At 39.0% G+C, this 24,926-nt stretch overlaps 1 pseudogene; it reads left to right on the top strand.

The window, feature by feature from the left end:
- The window catches only part of LOC116741281, a 53,906-nt pseudogene extending 29,578 nt beyond the window's left edge, over positions 1–24,328 (top strand).
- Positions 24,329–24,926: the final 598 nt, after the last annotated feature.

Raw genomic sequence — 24,926 nt, 5'->3', positions numbered from 1 at the left:
ACTGCCTTGATTACTATAGCTTCAGTAAGTCTTGGACTTGAATAACATTAGTCCTTTGACTTCGTTCTTCAGTATTTTATTGGCTACTCTTGGTCTTTTGCCTTTAAATATAAACTTGAGAATAAGTTTGGCAATATCCACCAAATAATTTGCTGGGATTTTGATTGGGATTGAGTTGTATTTATAGACCAAGTTGGGAGGAACTGACATCTTAACAATATTGAGTCTTCCTATCTACGAACATGGACTATCTCTGCGCTTATTTAGATCTCCTTTGATTTGTAAAATTTAGAGTATTATTGTTTTCATATAGATCCTGTACATATTTTGTTAGATCTATACTTAAGTATTTAATTTTGGGTACTGATATAAATGGTGTTGTGTTTTTACTTTCAAATTCCAATTGTTCATTGCTGGCATATAGGAGAGCAATTGATGTTTGTATAGTAACATGTATCCTGCAAACTTGCTATAATCACATATTAGTTTCCGGAGCATTTTTCTTTTTCTTTGGGATTTTCTACATGGGAAATTATGCCATCTGTGAACAAGGAAAGTTTTATTTCTTCTTTCCCAATCTTTATGCTTTTCCTTTCCTGTCTTTTCTTACTGTACTAGTTAGGACTTTCAGCATGATGTTGGATAGCGCTCATTAGAGAGTACATCCTTGTCTTGCTCCTGATCTTAGGGGTATAGCATCTAATTCCTTGTCATTAAGTATATTACCTGTAGGGTTTTGTATATATTCCTTATCAATTTAAGGAGGTCTCCCTCTATTCCTACTTTGCTGAGAGTTTTTATCGTGAATGAGTGTTGGATTTTGTCAAATGCTTTCTCAGCATTTATTGATATAATCACGTTTAGCCTGTTGATATGATGGATTACAGAGAATGATTTTCAAATGCTAATGAAAGGGTATTTTAAATGTAGTTTCACACACAATGCAACATTTGAAGACCAGGCTTTTTATGTACATTCCCTTGAACAAAAATCTTACCAGATACAAAGAGTAATAGGGAGGGTACTTGGGAAGGAGAGAAAGCCGGAGGGGAATCGGCTGCTGTTCCCATTGCATGCTCTGTTCTAGGAGCATTCCTTGCTTTATGTTAAACCAAGAAAAACTTGTTTTACATATGCCAGTATAGTTATCTTTAGTCATCTAAGATTCCCTTAAGAAAGAAGAGAGGAGAAGAAAGACCTCATATTGTATCATTTGGTTTATTAGACTTTTATCCCCCTTTCCTTTAGAATCGGAATATCAAGCTTGGTTCCAGAATTTTAGAATTTTAGATTTTACAACTGAAGAAAATCAAAGGGTTTACTTTTTTTTTTTTCAAATTTGACCAACTGAGGTTTTGCTTTGCTGGGTTTTAGGACAAATTGTGGAGGGCAACTTAAGATGCAAGAAGAAGATATCACAGCTCTTGAATTGTCTACAACTTTAGAAGAGTAGGGCCTCAGATGGTTAACTGTATCATCCTTATACTTTATACTCCAAACTAGTAGTGTGGGTCATGCAGACCACATTCAAAATTAAAGGTGGTCTTTCCTAAGAAAAACAGTTTGGTAATGTAATTGTATTGTATTTGTGATCTCACAAATATGCTTTAAACTGTGCTAAGAACTGTGAGATATAAATGGACAGGAAACTAAGATTGCCATCATCATGAAGCTGGCAGTCTATTTGGGGAGACAAAATTAAATGGGAATTACCCAGACAGGAACTAAGCTTTATATGAGCTTTATACCATCCAGTTGCACAACAGGTGTTACAGAAAATAAACATCTAAAAGAGTCAGGAAAGTGAAACCAGAGTAGGCTAGAGAAGAGAAGGAAGACTCTAGGAGAAATGGGGATTTGATTTGCGCTTGAAGGAAGAGTAGAATTTTAGGCAGGTGGAAAAGGTATTCCAAAAGCTTTTGAAGAAAAAGACAGCACAGAGGTGATTTGTGACTTTCCTATGCCGCTTCTAACGCATCCCTCTTCCTACCTCATAAATAGCTTTGCTTCTTTGTGGCTCACATCTCTGACTGTGTCAGTCTCTTCATCTGTTAGGTATGAACAGATGAAGAGACTGACACATCTGAATCAATCACCTGATTGTTCCCTCTTATTTTTTTTTACACATGATCACATAGCTCACAGCTTCCTCTCAGTCCTAACCATTATCCTCATCAGAATGAATTCCAAGTACAGATGCACAGTCATTCTAGAAATCTGGAACTTTGTTGCAGGACCATCAGCAATATCCTCCTTTTTCAGCCTATCTCATCCAGAGAGCCTGTGATCATATCCTTCTAAGCTGGAGTCTCTGCCCTAAAAGCCCCGCCTTCTAGCTCCCTTGCTGCAGCGCTTCCTTTAAACACCTCTTTTTTTTTTTTTTTAACATCTTTATTGGGGTATAATTGCTTTACAATAGTGTGTTAGTTTCTGCTTTATAACAAAGTGAATCAGCTATACATATACATATGCTCCCATGTGTCTTCCCTCTTGCGTCTCCCTCCCTCCCACTCTCCCCATCCCACCTCTCCAGGCTGTCCCAAAGCCCCGAGCTAATATCCCTGTGCCTTGCGGCTGCTTCCCCCTAGCTATCTACCTCACTACTGGGCATATACCCTGAGAAAACCAAAATTCAAAAAGAGTCATGTACCAAAATGTTCATTGCAGCTCTATTTACAATAGCCCAGAGATGGAAAGACCCTAAGCGCCCATCATCGGACGAATGGATAAAGAAGATGTGGCACATATACACAATGGAATATTACTCAGCCTTAAAAAGAAATGAAATTGAGTTATTTGTAATGAGATGGATAGACCTAGAGTCTGTCATACAGAGTGAAGTAAGTCAGAAAGAAAAAGACAAATACCGTATGCTAACACATATATATGGAATTTAAGGAAAAAAAATGTCATGAAGAACCTAGGGATAAGACAGGAATAGAGGCGCAGACCTACTGGAGAACGGACTTGAGGATATGGGGAGGGGGAAGGGTGAGTTTTGACAGGGCGAGAGAGAGTCATGGACATATACACACTAATAAACACCTCTTTAATTTCATAACTACCACTCCTTTCACTGCTCCACTTTCCACAGGACTGCTCATCGGTTCGCTCACACGGCTTGGATTCCATGGCTCAGCATCACAATCATACTCTTACAGGTCCTTTGCTAGCCACTGTTTTCCCTTGCTTCGTCACAGGGAAACACAAAACTTGGCTAAAATTGACACAAAACTAAAGAGATTTCTAATCACCAAAAATGTACAATTACGTTGCATGCAAAAGTTGGGGCGGGGTGTGTGGCGGGGGGAGTCAGACCAAACTGCTCGGAGTAATAGTGCCAGCTAAGTTTGCTCAAGAAGGAGAGTTGAACTAACATTTTGTGATGTCTACTATGTGCTAGGCATATTACGTATGAAGTTTAATTCTCGAAAGTATCCAGTGAGATAGGTGTTATGCCCATAACACCTTAAGGCTCAGACAGGTCAAGAAGTTGCCCAGAGATACATGGTAAACAGAGACACAGTTCCTGAGAAATGTTAGTTTCCTCTGCTTTGCTGTTTTCTGTAATTACAGAAGTCTCTTCCTTAAGAGAGTCTTCTGGCATCTTGACAGTGAAGCTTATCTCATAAAGAAATTCTTATATTCAGTGTAAATAGCACTCTTTTGACCTTGGCTGTCTCATCTGTTTCATAATTCTAGATGTTAACTTACATTTCATTGTGTGTATGTCTGAAATAATATTAGATTTTGGGGGTGAATATTAGAAGTTGCCATAAAAGAGACTTGTGTGTTAAAGTAGCATGTCCAAACTCTAAGAGATTGTCATGTGGGTGTTTAATAAGTAATATTTGAAGCTACAATAGAATCCAAAGTGCACTTTGAATATATATATGATATATTTATATATATACATATGTATGTGTGTGTGTGTGTGTGTGTATATATATATATATCAGAACACCACTTGCATCCCCTTTAGATATTCTCTCCAGTTCTCTCTATAGAACAGCTCAATGCTGTGCTACCCTGTCTCTGAATCTTATATCCAGGTCCTGTGCCTGCTGCTTTCTGAAGTTCCATAGAAAGAAACTCAAAGCTGGCTCTCTAGGTCACTGCCAGTCAACAAACTTCTGGATGATAGTGGAAAGACAGCCATCATTTCTGTTGCTTCAAAGAATTCACGTGCTTTAGTGCCGTGTGTATATAAAAAGCTGTGGCAGCTGATTGGTTTGTGGATTTGTGATGCCAATTTTGTGAGGTTAGGCAAGCGCAATGCTGGTATACCACGGTTTCCACCAATAGAGTGACCCCAGTACGCCCATGGGTGAGGAGAGACATGGCTATTACACAGAGCAACTTGGTCATGAAATTCCTTATTTATGACCACATTCAGAAAGCCATGAAACTTTCCCACTTACTGTCATATTTTAATTCACTGCCACACTTGTGAGCACGCATATAAATCAGGGTACATCTTTAAAAGATAAATCTCACACCAAATCCAGGGTGAACTAATGCATCCTTTTTTATGGAATCTATGTGACCTGACTATAAAGAGCATTTTTGATGAATCAGAACTAAGGTTTTAATAAAGAAACAGAAGATGGGCTAACCACAAAATTAAAACTCCCAACCATCTCAGAGTAATAAAGTCATAAATATAAAAGTGCTCAGAATATCTCATTTGCATCTTTGAATAACGTCCCTGTTTAACAAGGACAGGGCACTGCCCGGACCAGCAGAGGGCAGTTTCCCATGTATGTTGTCGTTTCCTGGTTCAGTCTTATCGCAGTTTCTTCGTCAGTCTTTCGCTGCGTAATAGAGCAGGGCCCTGTGGTAATTAATTGCCATCGGCTGTGTGTTTTTACCAGTGATTTTTACACCCAGTTGCTCAGCTGCAATATCGTATCAGCCTCATTTCAACACATGCTGGAGAACAAAAATGTGCCTTTGGATTCCTAACCAAGTTTGGTCAATTTAAGGACTCTTTTTTGCAGAAACAATGTCAATTTATCCTGTGACTGTGGTATAGCCTCCCTATTAGTAGTTAAAATTTTATGGCTTTCTGAACAAGGCAGATCGAGGTTTAAAATCAGACTCTGCTGCCTGGTGGCTCTGTGACCTTATATTTGTTATGCTAATCACTCTGGTTACTTAAACTGGGCCTATTGTTTTAATAGTAAAATGTAAATAATGATAGTATATAGTCCAAAGCGATACTGAGGTTTAAACATCTTAAGAATCAATGAAATATGTACTTGAAGTTTTTCAGCTTACTTATGTAAGTTACACATGGACTTAGAACACAGCCTCCCAATAAATTGACCTCAGGAGTTTCTGAGCTCCATTAGCCACAAGCTACACTAACTACCTCCAGGCAAACAATTGAATCAATACACCCATCTGTTTGGTGATTGTAAACATAGCAAAGGATTGATAACAAATGCACTTTGTGGTTCATGAAATGTTTTCATGCGCATTATTTTATTCATTCTTCATGGACTTTTTTTTTTTTTGCGGTACGCGGACCTCTCACTGTTGTGGCCTCTCCCGTTGCGGAGCACAGGCTCCGGACGCGCAGGCTCAGCGGCCATGGCTCACGGGCCCAGCCGCTCCGCGGCATGTGGGATCTTCCCGGACCGGGGCACAGCCCACGTCCCCTGCATCGGCAGGCGGACTCTCAACCACTGCGCCACCAGGGAAGACCTTCATGGCCATACTTTAGCGAGGCAGGACAGTTATTAGGATCTTACTTTACAGTGAGGAGCTCGAGCTTCAGAAGGTTAAGCAATTTGTTTCAACGTGGCAATGACAGATACAGAGCTTGAACTTAATTCACTCCAGTCCGTGGTATTTGTAACACGCGATCTGGTTCCTCTGAAGAGTGACAGCATTTCCCTCTCTGAGAGTCTGCCTCTACATTTGTAACCAACAGAATTAAGACACATTGCTCCCAAGTTTCCTTTTAGCTCTGACATCCCAAGAGATCGGAGGACAATTTCCATGAAAGGGATGGTACTAACATCAGTAGAGAATTATCATGATATTTGTACTAGGCTTGGAGGTTGAGGCTTCAAGGCTTAGAAATACTGAAGAAACTTCTTGGAGCGAAGAGAGGTAAAGAAAAAAAGATAGTGAGGCTCCATTAGTCCCTGAGTCAGTTAATCATTAGATTTTTTTAAAAGTCAACTGTTTCTCCTCTTCAATACCCATTAAACATCACCTATCATCATTCTAAATACCACCCCCTGAGACAGAACACCATAATTCTGCCTATCAAATTTCCTTCTAAACCAATAAATTATAATACACCAAACTAACTTCTCTCCCTCACTGCCATCCAAACACCACCCTAAAACCAAACCAAGTAACTCCAAATAGGAGTAGCAGCCATAATAGCTGTAGTGATAGTAATAAACATGCGTTGTTTTCTGTGTGCCAGAACTGTCCTTTGAGCTTTTAAAGGCGCAATTTCATATAATCTTTTTGATCTAATGAGGTGGGTACTTTTATTATCCATTTTATACAGCTGAGTCATTTGCCTCATCATCACTCCTGTAGCATTTCTTGTCCAGGCTACTCTCATTTATTTCCTAGTTACTTCACTAGTCTTTTTTTTTTTTCCTCTACCCTTACTTACCAACCCATCAGTCTATACAGCATCTGAACTGATCTTTTCAAACATAGATTTAATCATGCCATTCTCATGTTTAAATCCTTCATGAGCATTTCATTGCACTTATAAGATGCCTTAAAAAGCATTTCTGGCTGCAACCTACCTTTTTAATTTTATCTCATCTCATTTCATGCCTCTTCCTTCTTCTGTCATGAGGCTTTACCCATATTGAATTCTCCTCTGTAACTTGGCTGGATCAAGAATTGTCCCAGTCCATGGTCTTTTTCCATAGGGTTCCCTGACTGGAAAACCTTCCTTCTTATTTTTTTCCTTTGTCATTCCAATGCATATCTCCAAATTCATGTCATTTCTTCAAAGAGGCTTTTCTGGATTACCTAGTCTCAAGCAGATACACTTAATTCTTTGGTGCGAAGAATTACCCTGCTTTTTCATTATACTTATTATAATTAACAGTTACATACTTATACGCATTTTTACTATTGTGGGTTTTTTTCAAGAGGGAAGGGCCCATGTCTATTTGTTTACCACTTCATATCCAAAATTTTGCACAGTTTCTTGCACACGGTAGGAATAAAATAGCAAAGTCACGGACTCAACATTTTCATCCTTATTAAACATCCTTATTCCCTTTGCCTCAATTTCTTCCTCCAAAAATGCAGGCCATTTAAACAACCTATTCATTAGATGAAAACAAAAATTATAGAACACATGAAGCCATAATTTAAACAAACAAAAAATAACAACAAAAAACTGCTCAAGGATAATAAAAGAACAAGCAGGGATTAAATGAATGACTCCCATCTTTATTATGTCAGATTTTCACCCTCATTTTTAAAAAAATACTACTAGTCCACCTGAAGGTAGCATTCCAGGTATTCTGGATCTAACTAATAAAAAAATTATAGAAATATTACTAGAGGAGGTGAGCCAGTATCCACCCAAGAATTAGGAAGGTACTCAGGGATAAAATTGAGAAACTACTGGCCCGGCATTTAATTGGAAAGGCCATATGATGTAAGTCATAAAATTATAATTATATGGATGAGGTGAATGGTAACTAGTTCACCCAATCCCAGAATAATAGAACTAGTAGGCACTCTTCCTAACCCACAGCTTTGAAACTTGAAAGAATTACACATTACACTTAAGGGAAATAAAGTGAAATATTTTAAGATAAGGACACATTTTAGAGAATTTGTATTAATTCATGAATATCACTATGATGGTATGTTAAGAGGAATGAGGCCATTGGGGAATCCATGATTTAGCTTTTTAACCAGAGGCCCTGGAGCAAAGGCATGCTTGTCTTCAAACCATCCCTTCATGTGATAGGTTAAACACATACTTGATACAATGTGTTAATTATCTACGAGTATACAGTATTTTAGTCCACATTTTGGTGTCAAATACCTTTTCTTTCTTTAATAGAATCATGGAGCTGACTCTCATTTAAGTATGGCAGACCTACCACCTATTAGGTGACTGCAGGACTGAGTGGTCCTCTGGAGGATATTTTTTCCGATCACCTCTGCCCTTCAGTCTGTCTGAGCTGTCGTCCTAAGAAGATGGTTTCATATTCTTTGCCCCAGTGACCACCCACTAGACCTGTTCTTCCAAGGGCTTTGTTCTTACCTTAAATCATTTTTTCAATTGATTATGCGTAAATATTTACTGAATACCTATTATAAACATGCTAGCTGCTGGGGAAATGGAAAAGAAAGGGGCATCATACCACCTCTTGCAATGCATGCAAGAGAAAGAAAAATTAATGAGTCATTGCTGTACAATGCATGAAATGCTACAAGAAACACTTGCAAGAAACACAGGAAAACTGAAGATGAAATGTCTCATAGAGAACATGACATTTGAGTTAAATTTTAACGACCTAAGTTCATAAGACAACAGTTTCGAGGTGGAGAGAAAACATTTATGGAAGGGAAGAGAGATGTGCTAGAATATAATATGCTCAAGGAAATGAAATTCATTTAAAGGGGAAATGTCTAAAGAGGTAGGCATCAACTTAAGGAGGAGTCAAACTCTGTCCTGGAGGAATAGAGACTGGAGCCAATGAGAGAAAAAGGCTTCACTAGATTTTGAGAGCGAGAAAGAGACGATGCAAGCTTGCTGCTTTCCAACTTGTTTGGCTAGATGGATTATGGTGGCATACTCTGAGATGGAAAGTGCTGGAGGTGGATCAGTTGAGGGTGTGTGTATTTGTATGTGTGTATAATGGAGAGGGAGAAGGTATAAGGTGACAGGTTCACCTTTGGACATATTACTTTTGGGATACCTTGGGTCCTTTAGGCAGAGATGTATAGCAGGCAACTTGACACACAGTCATCAGATGAAGACAAGTTTTGGCTGGAGATAATGACTTAAAAGTCACTATGTGAGAATGTACAGAAAGAACACATAATGGAAAGACAAAGCTGTGTTATTTAATCAGAAGTTGCAAAACAGTATAATTTTCTTAGAGGAAAGTTATTGAATTCTGCTATAATGGCCTCAACTTAGCAAATGGAAATGTGAGCCCATAGCAGGTCTTCATTCAATGAATGAGCACGTAACCACTTGCCAGACACCATGAAAGACATGAAGCATACTTATACAGAAGTTATGAAAGTTTTTTTTTAAGCAAAAATATGCCTCACAAAACTACAAAGTATGTTGATTTCTAATTGCCATGTGCTAAAATCCAGGAGAAATAAGCTTCCAGTTCTGATGTAGCAACATTAGAAGGGGATATGTAAGCAAGTATGACATTACGTCTTTGGAAAAGCTGAACCACTATGGAGCAGTTTTTGCTTCTAATAATGGGTGGGGCAAGATGGAAGGGTGAAAACACTATAAGACCAGGACTGCTCGTTAACAGGACTATTGTCTTATTTATCCAGCTGGTTTGAAATACACATTAATATCTGCTTCAACAGCTTGTCTTGTGGAAGCAATTGAGCCAGGAGCACAGCAGCTGGCAATCAGTGGTCTAAAAGTAGTCACTATATTGCATTCACAACAAGGGCAGGTGTCTGGTATTTGGGAATTTTCTTCCTTGGAACCGTGGATAGACCAGACTACGGGAAGTTGGCCACTTCTTTCTCTGTTCACAGTTTCTTGTTAGATAGAGATATAATAGTGAAGTAGACAGAGAGAAGTTAAATAGACAGCTAATCAGACACATAGACACCTGCTCAACACACAGGAGTCACCTGTCAAGGAAGATGATAATGCTACTGCCCTCTATCCCCCTCACCCTGCTGCCAATCTTTTAGCCACCTCTGAAGCCACCTGGGAATTTTAATACCTAAAGTTCTTCATACCTAAGCATATGCAAAACTATTGGATTTTTCTTTGACTATACTAAAAATAATTTGAGAAAAAATAAGCTTGGGCAAGTCAGAAGCATTTTGATGAAAGTACAAGGAAGGATTTCAGAGTTATCTGGCCAAAGATTCATTAAAATAGACCCATAAGAGCCCCTCAATTTTTGAAAGTTTTGAATATAGTATGGAAATAGAAGATTAGGGATGTAACCAAAGACTTTAAATTCTAATTGCTTGAAAAATAATTAAAGTGGATTTTTATATATTTTATTATGCTTGGACTTTAGTCATATTTCTAGGTCTCTTCTTAACCATTTTTTGAGTTAAGGTGTGTTTGTAACAGAGTCCTGTGCTTATTTCCTCAGTAAATATCAAAGCCCTCTCATGTCCTTTTTTTCTTATTAACTCTATTGAAGTTAAGCTGTAAAGAACATGGTACCAACTGACTATTAAGGGATTGAAATTTTAAAGTACAGGCAACATTTAGAAAATGACAGTATAGCTTCTGCACACATAGCTTAACACTTTAGAGAAAATAGGCATAGTCCTACTGTCTGTTTCGAAGGAAGAAAAATAAATTTAACATTATTATCTACTGTATTTTGGTAAATACCATAAAAACAGTAACACTGGGAATCAGGAGACCTATCTTCTCACACTGTTTTTTTTATAACTATCTCTGTGATCTGGATAAGCTACACCCTCTTTGGGTCTCATTTTCCTCATCTCTGAAATGGGATAATTAGACTCATTCCTTCATCTCTGATAGTCTGAGTCTATGAAATAGTTGGATTCAAAGGTAACTGAACAAATCTTGGTAGGAGAGTGTGGTATCATCTTAGGCTCAGGCAAATCCAGCCCCAGTTGCTACAAAGAATGATGAGATAGTCGGGGTCCAAGAGCTTTTCTACACTTGGATGCAGGGATATGCTCTTTGTAGTTTGGAACTCTCGGAAGCCGGGAGTTGTCAGCTTTTCCTGATTCAAGTAAGCGGATGCTCTTCTTCCGGCCACCCTCGGTTATCTGCACCCTGAAACCAGCGGGAGCAAAGATTTCAATCAGATCCACATGCGAACTTGGTGCCACTGGGCATTATATGATTAAGTCTCTAAATAACACTCCAGCCAAAATCTAATCAGAGAGCCTGAATTGCAATTGTCAGTGCATCCACTGGCTATCTGTGTGCTGAATAAATAGTGCACTTCCTGTGACACAAGCTTGCCAAGATACTCCTAATCTTTTTTCTAGCATGAGGGCTCCCACTCAGAAACCATGTCCTGGGAGATTGTTGCGAGCTCCTTTACACACCATTTCACACACCTGTTTTTGTCTCCATGAATTTGCAATGACTTTTCCTCTAGACTTAGACTGATTAGAGCATTCTTCTTTCCCCTCCAGTTGTTACAAAGGCAGTTCTATTACAAATCAGCTCAAATGCCAGAACAGGTCAAATCTTTAGCTTTTAGCCTCCCCAGTGAGCCTAGTTTAAGTTTAAAAAGGAGGCTTTAAGCCTTGCTGTATAATTCTGTCTTTTGGTCTCTGAGAAAGAAACCAGGTGAGTTAGTAATGATCGCAGCAGAGAATTCATTAAGCTGCCCTAATTGAGGGCTGAAGCGAGGGGGGGAAGTAAGGCCCCCAAATTTGACCTGATTGATCCTGGAGACTGCAGTGGGAGGACAACTAACACTCTGTGAAACATCTAAGAACTAAAGGCTTAAACATTTTATTTTACCCTCATGGCATCTCTTTAAGATAAGAATTGTTATCACCATTTTACAGATGGCTCAGAAACGTTAAGTAATCTGCCCGGGGTCACGTATGTACAAGAGCAATGATTAGAATGCAGATCTTTTTTTAGGCTGGTGTTCCTTTTTTCTGTTTCCTAGCCTGCTGGGGAGAAAACCCAGGCTTAGGGAAGTATAAAGCAACATGAAGAATGGTTTTGGAAATCAGTTTCCTCTGGTAACAAAAAGCTGACTAAAGCCTGCTGTCATGGGGTTGGACGGCAGAAGCATGGAGAGGGAGTGAAGCTGAATCTGGCCTCTGTTCCCCAACATGGAATTAAATCTCAGAGATGGAGTTTTGGGTGAAGTAGAAAAGAATAGCTTTATTGCTTTGCCAGGCAAAAGAGGCCACAACAGGCTAATGCCCTCAAAACTGGAGAAGATGTCCCAACTTGGAGGGGGTAGTGAAGAGTTTCATAGTAATGGTTCGAAGAGGGCGTGATCAGCTCGTGTCCATTCTTCTGGCTGCTTGGTGGTGAGGTAAGTGGGAGTCAGCATCATCAACCTTCTGGTTCCAACTGGTGGCCTGAGGTCTACATGCTGGTAGGCAGCATACATTTAACTTCTCCCACCTGGTGGGGGTTTCTGTATCTGCAAAACAGCTTAAAGATATTGTTATGTATATCCCTTGAGCGAACCAGGGCCCTGCCCCAAGGCTGCACTATTGTTTCTTTTGACTGTTCTTCTGTCTCTGCATCCCCCTCCCTTCCCTAAGTAGCAACTGTTTGAACCTGCTCATTGGAACTCATGGAAGGTCCTGGAGGATGAATGAAACCTATTTCCTGTAATCAAGAAGTGGGGGACACAGAAAGGCTTTTGTGCTCAGGAGCCCCACAGGGTCCTGCTGGGTTGCAGGAGCAGAGAGTGAGTCTGAATGAATTACAGGTAGGGAGGGCAGGTTAGGAGGGAAAGCAGCCAGGGTTCAGGCTTTGTGGAAAGTTAGCTGGGGATTCAGGGGTATTCAATGAGAAAGCTCCACTTATACTTTCTCTTACTAGCAATTAAACCCTCCAAAGCCAGCCATCCTGATGTTCCAATGTACTGGTCTCACACGCCCTGCACTGGAGTCAAGCAGCGAGACAACATGTGCCTCTTCCCTGAAATTCACATGCCTGAGATGCCCCAGGGTCTGGAGATCTGTCTCTTCCCACCTGCCGTACTCCTTCATCAAGGCCCAGATCAAATATCTGTGGCCTTCTCTGAGTCCCCAAGGTGAAAATGGAATCTTCTCCTACTGAGTTGCCTTAGCACATTTATCAAGTCCCAAGCACTTGGCAGTTTTTGTACAAGCCTTGTGTTCCCTGCTAGATTCTCAGATTCCTAAAGGTTGGGGCAAGAGATATGGCAGAAAAAGCACATATTTGAGGTTTGATAATCTTCTATTTTCTCCTCTCAATCTCCTTCATAGAGATGATGCTCAGAAAATATGTATGAAGTAAAGGAATTTATTCCCACCATTATGCTTGCTTTTTCTTTTAATTTCCTTGGTAGAAACCACTGATCATCCATTGAGTAAGTTTTTATTTACTAAGCACCAACTATGTAGGTAATTCTGTGATGGATCAGGTCGTAGAAGGCTTTTACTGTCATGCTAAAACACTGAGTGTTAGTCTTATTTCAGGAGATATATGAATAGGTATGATGCAAGGAAGTGACATGATCAGAGTTATTTTTCAGAAAGATACTTTTTGATGCAATATTAAAGATAGAATGGAGGAAGGTGAACCAGACGGTAGGGAGAACAGAAGTATGTTGGCAACATTCCAGGCATGAGATGATAATGGCTTAAATTAGTCTTTATGATGGAGAGGAAAAGGTCCAATGGAATAACAGACTGTGAATATCTGTTCATAGACCTTTACAGCCCAGGCTTCACCACCTGATCACTTACAGATGATTCTTAGTATCTGGCTATTCCTTCATTTCAAATCCATGGGATTTGACTTTTCTTCTCTGTGGATTTGACTTTTCTTCTCTGTAGATTTGCCAAATATAGGAAAAATCAAAAACTTGTTACTAAAAGAAAATAAACGTATATTACTTTAAAGTAATAGATAATTTAAATCATTAAGCAGAAATGAGTTCCAAAATGTGAAGGTCTCAGAACACTCTCATGAAATTGCCAAGAACCATGGGCCATATGGTAATTCCATATTTAGCTCTCTGAAGAACTGCCAAATTCTTTTCCACAGCTGACCTAGCATGTTAGATTCCCATTGGCAATGTACAAGTGTTCCAATTTCTGTACATCCTCACCAACACTTGTTGTTTTTTATTTTTTTAAATTATGGGTATCTTAGTAGGTATGAAGTGATATCTCTTTGTGGTTTTGATTTGCATCTTCCTAAAAACTATTGATGTTTAGTATCATTTCTTGTGATTATTGTGCATTTTTATATCTTCTTTGGATAAAGGCCCTTTTATATATTATATTCCCCAAACATAGATTTATATTTAGTTTTATGCACTTGTGTGAAAAATAAAAACTGGAGTTAGAAAAAATACAGTGATATTGGCTTTTATATTGCCCATGTATTTACCTTTACTGTCAATTTGTATTTCTTCATCTGGCTTCAGATTACTATCTAGTGTCCTTTCTTTAGAATCTGAAGGACTCCCTTTAGGATTTCCTATAGGGCAGGTTAATAAACACCCTCAGGGTTTGTTTGTTTGTTTGTTTGCCTAGAATATTTTAATTTCTCCTTCATTTTTGAAGGATAAATTTTCCAGATATAGAATTATTTCTTGACAGTTTTTTTCTTTCAACATATTATGTCATCATACTGCCTTCCTGCCTCCATGGTTTCTGATGAAATTTGCTGTTAACCTTACTGAGGATCTCTTGTGCTTGATAAGTTGCTTCTTTTTCCCTTGCTGCTTTTAAGATTCTTTCTTGTCTTTGGCTTTAGCTACTTTGATTATAATGTATCTTTATATGAATCTCTGAGTTTATTATATTAGAATTCATTGAATTTCTTGGATTTGTAGATCAATGTACGTCATTTTCATATCTATTAATTTTAGAATTAGCTAACCAAATGCTACAATAAAACGTTGTTATAAATATGGCATGAAATTACATAATGCCAATAGACTAATTTGGGGACAATCAATATCTTACAATATTGACTTCCAAGCAGTATATCTTTTCATTACTTAGTTCTTTATTATTTCTCAGTAGTATTTGTAGCTTTCAGTACACTGCAACTGCATATCTTCACATATCTTGTGTTAAATACATTTCTTAGTTTAGATTGTTGGTGATATAAAGAGAATGAAATTTTTAGTTTGATTTTCCATTTCTTCACAGATAATATATAAGCACAGATATTTACTTTTGTAAATGAACTTTGAGTTCTCTGACATTATTAAATTCACTTATTCAAATAATTGTTTTGTCAATGTCTTAGGTTTCTCTATATAAAAAATCATGTTGCCTGCCCAAAAAGAAAATTTTACATCTTTCCATTTCGTGCCATAAAGTCTTTTCTTAGCTTCTTTTTTCATATCTCTTTTGTCATCTATGTCTTTGCTGATATTTTATCTAGTTGTTCTATCAGTGGAAAGAGAGAAGTGTTACATCTTCAAAAATGATGACAGAATTGCCAATTTTTAATCACTTTAATTTTTTATTCATGTGATATAAAAGATATAATTTTTTATGTCATCTTCTTGAGTTGACCATTTTATCATTATGAAATATTCCTCATCATTTAAATGTGCATTGACATCACAAGAACAAAAAAATCAGAGAATTAAAATTTGTAGTAAAGTCTCCAGGTAAATGATGCATTTTTCTTTATCTTCTGTTGATTTATTTTCCCAAGTTTTCTTTTGGCTGAGATTCTGTGACTACAGAAATCCATTTACTGTAGCAAATGGATAGCTGAATGTGTCATGCTAAGCAACCAAAATAGAAGGCTTTGCATGTGCATGGATGTGTAGGTGTACATAGGCAGATCCTTTGAAATAGACCTTGAGAGATGCTATGATAGACTCTAAAGAATGTGATGATTGATAAGACGTAGGTGGGAGAGGAAAATTTGGGAATGATGCCTAGACATCTTGTTTGGACATCTTAGTGGATAGTTATGTCTTTCAGCAAAATAAAAAATACAGAAGCAGCAGCAGGTCTGAGAGTGCAAAATAATGACTACAGCTTTGGACAAGTTAAGTTTAAAGTGTCTGAGGAGTATCAAGGTGATGTCCAGTAGACAGCTGGATATATGGTCTAGTGCTCAGGAGGGAGGTGTGGGCTGGAAAAGAGATTTGGAAGTCATCAGTGTCCTGTCAAGGGCTTGTCAAGTGGAAACTCAAGTGAAAGCCCCAAGATTCATTTGATACCCAACAGACAAAATAAAATACCAGGAAATTCTTTGTGCAAATTGTGCATTTCTCTCTGAGAAACCACATTCCGATGGTGAAAAACTTTAGTGTTTTAAAGTTGCAGTCCCCCTGTGAAGTGCAGTTTTTGATACGTGATAATACTGTCTCTGTCCCTCTGCCATAAAATCTGTATTTGACCAGGTAAAGCAAAAATGGAAAAAAGAAAAAGAAAATAGTACACAATATTTTAACTTAATAAAACCAGCTTAGCTGTTTTATCCTGGACTCTGTAATTATTGACATAACTTTTAAGTAAAGGGAGTTATGAAGAACATTGGGAAGAGGAAGATTATAAACGTGTGTGTGTGTGTCTGTGTGGTTTTTTATTGTGGTAAAATACAAATAACAGATAATTTACCATTTTATTCATTCTGAAGTGTACATTCAGGGTATTAATTATATTCACAGTGTGCAACCAACCTCATTATGGGAAATAACTGCTAAATGGGTAGAGGGTTTCAGGTACGGAGACCAGTAGTTGAAATACACTGATACGTATTAAATGTCCTATTTTGTGATGTGACACACACACGTACACATACATACTTTGGTTTTATCATCACAAGCCTATAGTTTTGATATTATTATCTCATTTTATAGAGCGTGAAATTAAGCCTCGAGTAGTGTCTTAAATACAAGGGCAGATCTCACTCTTGGAAATGAGGGATTAGATCTCAAGCCTCTCCACTCCCACTTTACCTTGCTCTTTTTCAAGACAAACTTTTGCCTAAAACACATTCACTGTTATCTAGCTCCAGAACTTCTTTTTCTTCCTAAATGGAAACCCTGTACCCATTTAGCAGTTACTTCCCGTAATGAGGTTGATTGCACACTGTGAATATAATTAATGCCCTGAATGTACACTTCAGGCTTCAGGTACAGAGACCAGTTGGTGTGAGTTAGACATTAACTGCCCAGCAGTTTTCCCCTGGCAGTGACCTCCCCTTGAGAGTTGGGCATTACCCCAGCGAAGTGAAAACAGTGGAATAAAAACAAGCAGTGAAACGAATGGCAAAGCTTTACTGTTCTTTCATGGCATAAGTTCAAGTTCATATGTAACACAGTATATATACAGAAGTAGACTTTGAAATGTGGTGAAGAGATTTAGGAGGATCTAAAAGACATCCACGGAATTCAGGAAGAAGTTGCTGAGGAAGTGCATGATTTAATCAGTAAGCAAATAATGAGGTTATAGTTGAAAAGTCAGAAGCAGGATGAGGCACCATATTGAGGAATTAGGAGAAAGATGAAAGATAGGGGGTGTGGAAGGCAAAAAAGGAAAGAGAGTAGGAGGGAGAAGATATTGATTTAGTCAGATTTAGTCATTCAACAAGTCTTCTTTTTGTAGGGAAGCTGCTAAGTCATGTTTATCCAAAAGCCAGTGAAACAAGGTGGAAGGTCCAGCTAATCAGGAGAGTGGCTTGATTTGTCAATTTCCTGGAGACAGAGCTTTAAAAAAGGAGGGTCCTGGAAGCTTGAGGGGGAGGGTGTGACTGCATTTCAGAGATAAAGGGAGAAAGATGTCACCTATTGACCACAGTGGTGTCATTAGAACTCTGCTCATCAATGCTTAGAACTAAGAGTAGATATTAAATTAAGTCAGAAAATCAACTTTTTGATTCATTGTTTATTCACCCATGTGTTCACTTGCTCATGCATTTATTTGTTTAATCAACAAATAAAATTTGAAAATCTATTACATGCATGGTCAAAGATATTCCAAAGGTTTTCTGTTAGGTATTGCGTGATAGGAAGAAGGAAAGACAAAATTTTAGTGTGAGAGCAAGGGCCTGACCTAAATATAAGAAATTCAAGAATTTGAATCCATTTTCAGATGTACCTGAATGTGAAGACGGTAGGCTCACGTGAGCTTCCTCAAGTGTGCTGTTCCTACCCAGTTAGAACTCCCTTTAAAAAAGCATCAGTTACAAAGCCTGGTTATAAGCTCTTTGAAACTTAAATCATATTTCCTCAAAAACTCAATATCATGCATGGCACATTCTAATGTTTTCTCCATAAATATCTCATTAATCCCCAATGTGGCAGGGAATAAAATTACCAGGGTATTAAGGTATGCAGTGAACCTTCCCGTGATATCCTGAGAGTTCTGATTCAGAAATATGGCCTTAATTGGATTATAGCGTAGTTGCATTTAACTGTGGAAATTCAACTAAACAACACCGAGGAAAAAGTTAGAGTGGGGCAGAAATAAAAAAGGAACATTTTAAATAGCAAATGTTCCCATATGACAGTTTCTTCAAAGAGATGACGTCAAAGGATACACATGAGATGGTGGCTTAAGGCTGTGGTGCCTTCAGTGTGTCTCATCCCCACGCACCTACCTTTCATAATGTGAATGTCTCCCACTGCTAAAAGTGATCCCTGAGTTAAAGATACACAGGGGGCTTTTTGAGTTGGGAAAGTTCTGTGTATGGAAGACAGAGCCACTGTTGCATCTCCTAGGAGCTTCATGCATCTTTAAGGTTTATCTCTTGGAAATTTTTGGCTTCCTCTCCAATTATAATGGGTTTTCCAATAAGAAAATCTCTGTTTCTCCCTGAAAACTCCCACTTTCCTCCTTGATGACCCAAATTTCCTGACTCTCATATCTGTATTTTTAGTACAACCAAAATTCTATGGCAATTCTGAGTGGTCCTGTGTGTTCTCCTTTTCTCAGTGACAGAAGCCAGGGGCAGTACTGTTCAGTTCTTTCCTATGTGCTTTCTTTGACCATATGTGTCCAAACTGATATTATCTCAAATACTAGAGATTTGACATTAGCACTGCATCTACATTGTGAGTTTAATAGATATCTGAGAACTAGATGAACTTTACAGTTCATAATAAGTTGCATCCTTTCTACAAGTAAATGTATTTTTCCTCAGGAATCGATTGTCTCAGTGGCAGGGTCCACTTGTAAAGGCCTCTGTATCAAAAGCAGACTCCGGCTCAGTCACTGAATCTGTTTGCTCATAATGGCAGCAAAAGTATAGGGATTAGAAGTGAAAGTACAGCCACTGCAAATGATTGTTGGAGAAAGGTCTTTATTTTGGATAGAATGCGGTGGGAAAAGCTTTTTGACCCCTGGTGGAAGAAAAACAGTACCCATCAATAGACCTGGCATATAGCCTGTAGTCAGCAGATACTGCACTGGAGGACAGTGGGCCAGAGTAAAGTGGGAAATCCCGAGAGTGAAGAAGCCCACATATTTCTTGATGTGGATTAGTATATTTATTTGAATTTAAGTTAAAATCTATAATAGTGTTATTATTTTATGAACAACAAAGGAAGATAAAGTATAGTCAACTTCCAACACAATACTTTCTGACATAGAAATTTAATTTATTTTTTAAATATAAATTTATTTATTTATTTTTTCGCTTTTGGCTGTGTTGTGTCTTAATTGCTGTGAGAGGGCTTTCTCTAGTTGCGGCGAGCAGGGGCTACTCTTTGTTGCAGTGCGTGGGATTCTCATTGCGGTGGCTTCTCTTGTTTGGAGCACAGGCTCTAGGCACGTAGGCTTCAGTAGCTGTGGCCTGTGGGCTCAGTAGTTGTGCCTTATGGGCTCTGGAGTGCAGGCTCAGTAGTTGTGGCGCACGGGCTTAGCTGCTCCACGGCATGTGGGATCTTCCTGGACCAGGGCTGGAACCCGGTTCCCTGGCATTGGCAGGCGGATTCTTAACCACTGCACCACCAGGGAAGCCCTAGAAATTTTATTTTAGATGTATTTAGATATAGAGTTCTAATATATATCATGCTGCTCTATTCTTTGAATATACAATATCGTCTGTTTCACTGCTTAGTCATAGTGTATTATTTTTGAGGACATTTTAAAAGGCAACTAAACTCAACGCATCTAGTATTAGCAATGTAAATAATACATAGAGCCATGATACAATGGATGGCTATGGCCAAGCCTGCACATTTCAGGCAATAACACCCTACCTCCCAAGTAGCTCCTGGCCTGCTGCCTGGATGGTGCATATTGAAAGAGTCCATTGATTTGAAGGGATATCAGACTTCAGGAATTTGTACTATGTGAAAAAAAAACATGAATCTTAGAACTTTTGAAATGGCAAAGATGAAGTAAAACAACCTCTCTGCTTTTATTGTGATGAACTTAATAAATTTAAGTGTAGCTGTACTCCAGTCAAATGATGTGCAGATATGTGGGACAAGAATTAATTCTGAAGAAATTGATTCAAACATGTCGAAATTTGTCACCATGACAGGAAAATCATTATTCCAAGGGATTTGCTGTCTGTACCTGGTAACAGATACCAAGCTTTGCATTAGAGAAAAAATACAGAGATGCAGTGAAATCTTGAGCATCTAGAGGACATTCTGCCTTCTACAACGCGGATGGCTAACATTTGCATAGAGAGAGTGCATTGTATGTGCCAGGCTTTGTCATGCACTATTTCTGCTAAACTTCATAGCAATCTTATGAGTTAAGAATCACTGTTAGCACATTTTATTGGTGAGGAACAGAGGTGCAGAAAGGCTAAATAACTCACTTCGTTAGCTAGTAAACAGAGGGTCACAATTCAAAATGCAAACCTGAAGCATTTCTCACTCTGCTGTGCTGTCTCCTGGCAAGTTAGCCTGGGCTAGCAGCTTTCTCTTTACCTGCCAGATGTTCATAAATTAGGCATTTGTGAGTTGGGAAAACACTCCACAACTTTGGCTTTCTATCACAAGCAATTACGATTCTCTACTGGCTTCAGTGTGAAACCAGTGAATGCAGGTGCCCTCGGCATCAGAATATTCAAGAGTGCGTGGTGCGAGGCACTTGTTCGTTTTTCTTCATATACTCTTCCTCGAAGTTTTTAGTTGATGGGATTTTAAAATTATTTTTCAACTATAAAACTAATAGAGTTAACTGTTAAAATGCTAGTCAGTATAAAAGTATACAATGTAAAAACAAAAGTGTTTCCCTCTCTTTTTGCCCACTACAAGGGTAAATCACTGTCAACACTTTGCTCTGTGTCTTATATGATGATTTTTAGATTCATATACAAATAAGGTGTAGGGTTTATAAAAATTATACCAAATTATTCATGTTGTTATGAAATGTGCCTTTTTACTCACCAATATAACATCAAAACAAAAATTATTGGTTCATGAATTGCAAAGAAGGATTAAATAATTAAACTATAGTATCAGAAGGTGGAGCTGGGCCTCAATATTTCCTGAAATCAAAATTTTGTACACTCTTCTCTAAACTCAGATTCTTGCATATTGTCAGCTGGATTGTCTCTCTCATTGCAAAGCTAATAATTTCTACAGGAAGGGGAATGAGGCTACCAGAAAATTCCCAGGTTCCCTTTTTTATTTCCACTTCAAAAAAAATCTATGGCATGACTTTAACTGATTCAGCTTGGGTTAGGTATCCATCTCTGGCTCAATCAACTGTATGTAGAAGTCCGGGGAATTATGACTGTCACATCCTTGTTCAATTACCCAAGTCTGGAACATTGGGTAATTGTTGGCCTACAGACAGAGAAATTAAAATATGCCAATTTCCATCTTAAACCACATTGTTGGGAGCAGGAACTGGGTGTGGTTTCAGTAATGGTCTCTCCACATCTCTAAACAAATATCACAAGGATAAAAGTTACCTGGATGAGCAAAATGATAGGAATCCATTAAGCAAAGTATGAATGTACCGTGGATAATTTGTCATCTCTCTATGGATGGACATTCATCTTAGCTCATGTTCTTCATCATTATAAATATTTTTCATTATTATAAATAATGCTGCTGTGATCACCCCTGCACACATATCTTTGTGTCCATATAAGCATTTCCATATGTGTCCATATAAGTATAATAGATTTATAAAAATGGAACTGTAAGTTAAAAGCACATGCATGTTTTAATTTCATAGATGCTGTGAAATCCCCACTGAAAGATATTTACACCAGTTTACACTACCACCAATGGTGATTGTTTGTGTACCTAGCAAATCCTCTAAAAACTATTGGATACAATTAACTAGAGGGAAATTAAGCACTTTCTTATGTGGATTATAAATCTGCCACTTCAAGATAAATATTGAAATTCCTAGGCTCTATTTTTATATAACTTCAAGTTATGTATTTCTGAGAGTGAATTGACAGTGAGTATGAATCTCAGTACTAAACTTTAGAAAATTCAGGGTTTATTTTCACCAAGAGAGGAAAAGCTATTTAATCTCAAGACTGAGAAAACACTCTACCTCATCATGGAATATGCTAGTGGAAGAGATGCGTTTGATTACCTAGTAGCTCATGGCACATGAAAGGAAAAGAGGCTTGAAGAAAATTCCACCAGAAAGTATCTGTTGTGCAGTGCTGCCAACAGAAGTGGGTTGTTTATAGAGACTGAAAGGCAGAAAACCTGCTCTTGGATGCTGACATGGACATCAAGATTGTAGACTCTGGTTTCAGCAACAAATTCACCTTTGGCAACCAGCTACGTAACTTCTGTGGCAGGAATTTTGCTGCCCCAGAACTACTCCAGGGAAAAATTTAAGATAGACCCGTGTGGGAGGCGTGGAGGCTGAGAGTCGTCCTATACGCAGGGGTCATCTGATCCCTGCCTTCTTATCTCAAGAAGCCATGGGAGAAGTTACTGAGTGAAATATACCATATTCCCTTCTACTTGTCCATGGAGTGTGAAAACCTGCTCAAGAAATTTCTCATTCTCAGTTCCACCAAGAGAAGCGCTCCCAGCAAGAGAGGCACTTTTGATCAAATTATGAAAGATTCATGGATAAATTTGGGTCATAACGATGAACTAAAGCCTTATGTGGAACCGCTCTCTGACTACAAAGACCCCCCAGAGTTGATGGTGTCAATAGGTTACACACAAGAAGAGATCAAGTACTCACTGATGGGCCAGAAGTTCGAGGTGATGGCCGCCCATCAGCTCCTGGGACACAAGAGCATAGAATTGGAGGGCTGTACTATCGCCCTGAGGCCCCAGCCTTTACCTAATCTGACCAACAGCAGCAGTCCTTTCCCATCTCACAAGGTACAGAATAATCTCTGTCAACCCCAACCAGTGGGGTGTCAGCAAGAATGCTCGTCCTGCCATTTCCTTCTCTAATTCTCAGAATACTCAGAGTAGCAGTGCAGAAAATCAGCAGCCTTCAGATGGCCAGGAACCAGAACAAAATGCTAGCAGCACAGTCAACTTGCCTGCCACCTCTCTGATTGTCTTGGCAAAGAAGAAAATAACTCCTGTTCCCTACGCAGAGTGACCTCTCCACCAGCAGAAATCAAAACAGGAATTCCCCATTTTTGGAGAGGGCCAGCTTCCACCAGAAAGAAAAGAGCCTGACCAGGCTAGGTTCTGGGGCCTCCACCAGCTTCTGCTTCTGCTGCAATTGACCCAGCCTTTGCCCTGCCTGCACTAGAAACCCATGACAGCCTTGGTGCAGCCCAGCCAAGCCTCTGGGTGCTGCCTCACAGACAGCAATGGCGAGGTGCCTCGGCACTGCCCCGTCACCATGTCCCTGTGGCTTCCCACAATGGTGGAGCCCCAGACAGGAAATTCCTTCCAAGCCGAACAGCTCTGACATATACACAACCAGCAGAATTTGCCCTGTGGGAAGACCCGAGCCTCTCCCTCTGGCAACAGTCAGGGCCAGAAGAACTAGTGGAGACTCTCAAACTTCACCTGGTGGGCAGCAGAAGCAATGATAAAAGAATTTCAAGAGGCTAAGTGGTGCCCACTCTACTTTACATGGAGTATGAAGTATCACAAGCACATGGAGTCTGCTGGGAGATGTGCAAGGTCCTGTATGCAAACAGCTGCCAGTGTGAGCTAAACAAAAAAAAAATATTGGGCTGGCCAAAAAGTTCGTTCGCGTGTTCGTAACATCTTACGGACAAACCCGAACGAACTTTTTGGCCAGCCCAGTACTTGCTGCTGTACATGCATAGTTCCCAGGGCCAAAAGGACTACATGCAGTGGAAGATGGTGGTGTGCAAAGTGCCACTGAGGTCTCTCAATATGTTTGACTTAAGTGGATATCAAGCATTTCCATGGCCTTTAGAAACGTTGCCTCTAACATCACCGTGGAGTTTAAGCTTGAAAAGGCTGCCACGACCCACCAGAGAGATAAGAGGAGAAGTAGGCTGGCTATAGCTGCTCTGCCCCCCGTGTGGACTAGTGTATTTCCCCCTCTGGCACTTCTCCTCTTCCTGTGACTTTCTCTGTCTTTTCTTCCATTTTTGCAGGGGAGAGGAGATTGGTCTACTGAAATAAAGACAAACCATCCAAATGGAAACACAACACACATCTCTCTCTCTCTCTCTCTCTCTCTCTCTCTCTCTCTCTCTCTCTCTCTCTCTCTCCCTCTCCCCCCCCCCGCTATTAACTCATAATGTCTATTAGCATTTCTTTGAGCTGACTAAAGTAAACCGTTCTTTATAATAATAGACTACATCTTACATAGTAAATACATTCACATCATGCCCTCTAGAGCAAAAGGGAAGCATAAGATATAAAATCTCTGGATCAGATGGTTAAAACTGTAATCATTTAAAATCAAGGATGGCATGAGAAAACAGGAAAGCACTGAGCTACTTCTGCAAAGAAAAATAAATTTCTTTTCTCTGGGATAAATATAAGCCAAGAAAGCTTAGCCAGATGACCTCATGAGTATAAATGTTTTCCAGGCAAAGTTATAAAGTGCTAAGATGAACACATCTAACCTGTTGCAATAAAGCTATTTAGTAATAAGAGCCCCTGGATTCCATAGCTCTAGGATGGATTAAATATTTTATCTTCTAAAGAACAGTAATC

This window comes from Phocoena sinus, chromosome 16 (assembly GCF_008692025.1).
Source record: "Phocoena sinus isolate mPhoSin1 chromosome 16, mPhoSin1.pri, whole genome shotgun sequence".
Taxonomy (NCBI): domain Eukaryota; kingdom Metazoa; phylum Chordata; class Mammalia; order Artiodactyla; family Phocoenidae; genus Phocoena; species Phocoena sinus.
This window is presented reverse-complemented; position numbering and strand designations above follow the sequence as displayed.